At 35.0% G+C, this 6,046-nt stretch overlaps 1 non-coding gene across 1 annotated transcript; it reads left to right on the top strand.

Annotated features, from left to right (window-relative positions):
* Positions 1 to 5,665: 5,665 nt before the first annotated feature.
* Positions 5,666 to 5,798, top strand: LOC126010169 (small nucleolar RNA SNORA51). The gene has a single exon (XR_007496300.1). It is a non-coding gene; the product is annotated as a small nucleolar RNA SNORA51 (small nucleolar RNA).
* The last annotated feature ends 248 nt before the right edge of the window (positions 5,799 to 6,046 follow it).

Consider the following 6,046-nt stretch of genomic DNA (forward strand, 5'->3'; position numbering starts at 1 on the left):
TCATTACATACAATGATAGATTGTGATGATCGTTTTGTAATTCAAATGTCGAAACTTTACGTGCTATACTGGAAACTAACATACGTTAATATAAATATACCTCAATAAAAAAGCAAATTGAACTAGAGAAATGGCAGGGACAATAGTCCTTGCTTTGCTGACAATTGCCTATAATTGGATCCCCAGCACAACATAGGGTGTGCTTAGCACTGCCAGAAATGAGCCCTGAGTAAAGTACCAGAAGGAAAATGAGTAAAGCCCTGAATACCAATATGTGTGCCCCACACACTTAAAAACCCAGACAAATTACATTACAAGGTTTATATTCTACCTAACAAGAACCTAGAAGTTCACACTAATATAACTTAATATGCATGAGGTCAGAAATAGTCTTGCTATAGAAAACCTTAAATATGAAGGGATTTTCATATTAGAAAAGTGACCATGCTAGCAAATAATTCAAACAAGAACACGAATAGGTGCTAAAATTAGTTTGTCAAATTTAACAAAAGATGGATTTTGCATATTTCTCAAATACCTCCCTGAACTATTGAAAAATGAGAGGGCTTTGGAGATAATGTTTTATAGAAAAAAATCATACATCATTATTTTAATAAAGAGATCAAATTTAACACGATCAATAGGGTCTGGGTGGTGGCACTCAATAAGATTGAGTAATATTTAGACAAAACATATCATCTGAGACTAATATAATAGTACAGCAACACTAAACCAACTCACATTGAGGAAAATTCCACAAAATAGCCTGGGATCTGCAAAAATAACCTTAGTATCAGCAATAGTGCTTGGAATTCCTGAACCAAGCTACAACTCCATATTCGTTTAATACTGTCATCTCTGTAGGAAAAATGTGTCAATGTGTATCTGAAGCCATCTAATGTTCAGAAACAAATGAAGTAACAGAATTATCAACTAGCAACAAAATCTTACTAAACCTTCTGACAATGATTTAATGATGTCATTAGATATAGAATAATGTTCACATAGTTGCTTGTCACTAATTCTTTTTAATGTCTCTTTTTATAAAATAATTTCATCCCCACTTACCTGGAAACAAATGTATTATGATCAACCATGTCAACATATGATACATACACTTTAAACAAAGTAAATTAAATTAAATAAAGGAAGAAAGTTAGAAGGCTCTGTTCCTAGTTGTATTAGAGATATAATTGGTATAAAACATAATAAAGGTTAGGACTGTTGTCATAAAAAATATTCTGGGCCAATGTGTAACATTGGCTTGGGGTCTCTGAGAAAAGAGTAATTAATTATTTTAATCTTCTTGTATTTTTCTAATATAAAATTGTGTCCAAAAACAATCTGATATAGAAACCCAAAGCACAGACTCATCAACAATGAAAATATGATATCTAAGCTGCAACCACAACACTTTGTAATGTGCCTGTCCAGGTGGCAGGCAAGGGGTAGGAGATAGATAAGGATAACGATGTATGGAAGGGGAGCACTGGTAATGGAAGTTGACACTTGTGTTGGAAGTGGTGTTGAATTTTCTATCTAAATGTAACTATAAATAACATTTTAAGCAGTTCTTTAACTAAAAAAAAATCAAAAGGAAAAAGGAATATAAATTAAATGGTCTGTCTGATTTTTTGTTTCTAAATCAGCTTAGTGATTCATTTGAAAACTTATTAAGTATTTTTTCAATATTTTCAATTGTTTTCGGTATGAAACAGATATTCAGAGTATCAATATACTAACCTGTAGGAAATCATATTTTCTTACATTTTTTAATATATTGATACTTCTTAAATCATTTTACATTCTATATAGCCCCTTGAGTATTTAATATAATTGTGTTCAATTTTATATTGTATGCTTAAAGAATATCAATTATAATATGCTACCATCTGACTTCTAGCATTTTTCTTTATTTCTTCCTTCTATTGCTCAACTTCCTTATAACTGTCTTTATTTTTACTTCTTTTTTTTTGTTTTGTTTTGTTTTGTTTTTTTGGGCCACACCCAACGGTGCTCAGTGGTTACTCCTGGCTGTCTGCTCAGAAATAGCTCCTGGCAGGCACGGGGGACCATATGGGACACCGGGATTCAAACCAACCACCTTTTGCAAGGCAAACACTGCTGTGCTATCTCTCTGGGCCCCTTTATTTTTACTTCTATTTTCAGCAGTCTCCAATCTTTAATTTTCCTTTTTGTTTTCTTTTTTTTTTTTTGGTTTTTGGGTCACACCTGGCAGCGTTCAGGGGTTACTCCTGGCTCTATGCTCAGAAACCGCTCCTGGCAGGCTCAGGGGACCATATCGGATGCCAGGATTTAAACCACAGACCTTCTGCATGCAAGATAAACGCCTTACTTCCATGCTATCTCTCCAGCCCCTAATTTTCCTTCTTTGTTAGCTCTCTTGTGTTTCCATTTATTAATATGGGTGTCTCTATTTCTTATAATTATTTCATTGTGCCATATTAATAATTTTATTTCTTTAATTTATCTCTACTTAGATAATTTATTTCAAGGTATTTTTGTACTATAAAGATCTTAATTTTAGCCTGCTTCCTGATAAATTATTTCTCACCTGAAACAAGTGTTATTCTTTTGCCACATTTTCCTGGAGCTTTTTTTCTTATAGTATTTAGTTACTTTTTTTTGCATTTACAAGTTATAAGCCAGTTACTTTCTGATTAACCTTAAACGTTTATTGCCAGCTAAAATGTCATAAGATAGAATGGGGGGACTTACTAAACTTAAATAGTGATTGGCTTAGGTTTCAACGCATTCTCTCAATACAGTCACTTCATCAATTCTTTGAACCAAATGAGCAAGTTTCCATAACAGGGTCAGAGGAATTTTTCCAAATGATAGTCACACACTTTAATTTATAAATTTAAGATGTAATAACTGCCTAATTCTTTTTTAGTTGACAAAGCACTAGTAATTACAAAATGAGTAATAACCAGAGTTTACTATTTTAAAAAAAGAAATAAATTGAGTAGTTAAGATGGAATGTACTTGCTCTGTTATACCTGATCCCAACTGAACATGATATTGTCAAAAGGATTTATTTGTGTACTTCACTGTGTGTACAGATATGCACGCGCACACACACACACACACACACACACACACACACACACACACTATGCTAGCTTGTTTTGTAAGAGAAAAAGAATGCAAGAGTACTCAGAAATTATTACATATGTGTGAGATAAAGTTGAAAGAATAGATAAAGCAGTCTGTGTATAGAGAATTCTAAGCGATGATGAAGAATTTTCACTAAATTCTAAATAAAATGGGAAGTTAAAAAAAAGTTTTAAGGTATCTGACTTCACACATTAGAATGTTATTTCTCTAATATAAACAAGAAATTGGACTAAGTTGACAGCAGTGAAGAAATGAAGTGAACAAATGCTTCATTTAATGGAATAATCAACTGTTATATGACTCAGAAACAAAGAGAACCAAGCAGAGGTACCAATATTTTGCAATTTCTCTAAGCAAGCATAAAAATTGGGTGGGTGAAGATCTATGAGAAAGAATGAGTAGTTTTTTTTTTTCAGGATGAGGAAAGGCACTTTAGAATTAAAAACTCAAGTAGTAAAATAAATAAAATGAATACATCAATACATAAATGAATAAATAGCCTCTACTGCCATGGAACGGCTAACTAAGTGGACACACGCACAGAACCCAGAAGCAAAATTATTCAATCAAGTGTGGCAGTTTAATATTGTAATCAGAAAGTTGAAGATCTTTGCAAAAGTGCAGAGCAAAGATTCTTAACCCATGTTTGGTAGGTCAAAGTGGGTGACGTGGATTAAGCCACTGAAACTGAGTTAAGAGCCAGTTTTGAGCAAAAGTTGAGTGCTCCATAGAAGACTGTGAGTTGCTAAGATAGAAAGCAATGGAAGAAAGAAGACAACTGCTTGTGACATAAAAACCGACATCACAATAAGTCTTCTAAATCTCTCTCAGAGTTGAGTTTTTATGTTGAGGGCAATGGGATGTCAGCATAAGCAATATAAGCTGGAAACCCCCATTATGCATGTTTCTCTTTGTTCATCTTTCATTGGCAGACCTTACACAGCTGCATGTTGGGAAATAAGGAATCCTGCATGTCTAGGAAGGAACAGAAAGGAACACTGGCCAGGATCTACTGCTACGGGGTAGGGGGAGGAGGGGAGCCAGTTATTATCTAGATTAGGTATTTTAGACCAAGACTGCACATCCATCCCATTCCACATCCATTCCACTAAGTGGAAAAGACAAAACAACAAGAATGGAAAGAAAACAAGATCAAAATGAAGTTCCCATCTACCCATTTATTTGTCTACACTGTCATCAGATATGAACGTTACATTTGCAATGATTGCTTTTTAATACAGGCTCTGTACCAAAAACCTAAAAAACTGAAACAGAGCAATGAGACTGCCCAGTGTGGTTGCCAGTTGGAATTGATTTGCCAGAAAAGTTAAGACTCCACTGACAGAAAACACAGTCATTTCCAATCTGATCTCCAAACAGAAAGCCACAGAGTAGATTTTGCAGATTGCTGTGATGGTTTCATGCTGCTGCTCTGTGTATTTGGCCACATGTGTGTGCCCAGTTGGGGAAGGCAGGCAAGAGTGCTAGAAGCTCAGTGAAAACTGGCTTGTGTTTGATATTGTAGGGAAGACTCAATCGATCACGGGTACAAATCGCTGCTTAAATGATTTGACAGTGCTAATATTATAATATTGTTTGCTCATTGTTTAGATGAGGGAATACAGCAGCTGCTTTTCTTTCAGCAGAACAAAATCTTCTATCACCTACTAATGCAGATTCGATGGATAAGCCCAAACTTTCCAAGGTTCAGCTTCCACATCCAAATTATAATCATCATAATGTGTATTGTACTATGTATGCTGTTATAATGATGAATTCATTAAAGCCTACAAATTATACCATGCCATGTTTGGCATGTAGTCAGGGTTCTTAAAACATCTTCATGTATCAGTTCTCTAATCTTTGCTATAGTTTTTTGCATAAAACTAATTTTCTTTAGGTTACCAAAATTCAAAATGCCATTATTCTTACTTTAAGTGCACCAAATAATTATTTTAAACTGAAGAATGTTTACAAAGTTTATTGTAATGCATCAGTTTTGCAATTAAAAAAACATGAATCTTATTAAGGTCAGATCTCTCAGTTTTCTTAAAGTGCTGACAAATAAAATGAAATGTTTGCCATATGTTTTCCCATCTCCTAGGAACCACAGATGCCCTGGCATATGGTACCATGATGCCCATGGTTATGCCCACAGGATGAAGGTCTTTAAAAACTCTAATGTATGGACTCAGAGTAAGTGGTAGGTGCTTAGAAATCAGTGCTTAGGAACTTAAAAAGGTCCCCAAATTCATAATTTGCAGCTTTGGTTCTTGAGCCTCCATCAATTCATTACAATAAGTATTGGAGGTCTTAAGTGAAGATTTTATGTTCTATGGTTTTCCATATCTGTCCTGCTCCATTAGTCAGTTATAGGTTATAGGAAAGATCGTTTCAAAGGTAGAAAGCCTGTATAGAGTACAGGCCAGTGTGGGGTGGAGGAGGAAGGACACTTGGGATATTGGTCAATGTTGCACTGGTGAAGGATTTATAAATATAATCAAAAAAAGAAAAGAAAAGATAAGGCTTCCTAATTCTTACCACAGGCTATGTTCTTTACACTGACTGTATAGGAAGAGGAGGTACAGTAAATGCATCCCATATACACCTCAACACAGTCTCTTTGCCAAGTCTGTATTGTGAATTGGGGGACAAAAAAAAGAAAAGGTGGTTTCAGATTAAATAGTATTTGAACATCTCTAAAAATAGCATCCACATGAAACTATTAAGCAGGAAAATCATGTAAAGCTGAAAATCATTCTGTCAGGGTTTCTGTGGGTACATATTGGTTGACATAAGATAAAAAAAAAGAGGAAGCAGGGCCGGGCGGTGGCACTGGAGGTAAGGTGCCTGCCTTGCCTGCGCTAGCCTAGGACGGACTGCGGTTCGATCCCCCGGTGTCCCA

Source organism: Suncus etruscus, chromosome 5, assembly GCF_024139225.1.
Source record: "Suncus etruscus isolate mSunEtr1 chromosome 5, mSunEtr1.pri.cur, whole genome shotgun sequence".
Taxonomy (NCBI): Eukaryota; Metazoa; Chordata; class Mammalia; order Eulipotyphla; family Soricidae; genus Suncus; species Suncus etruscus.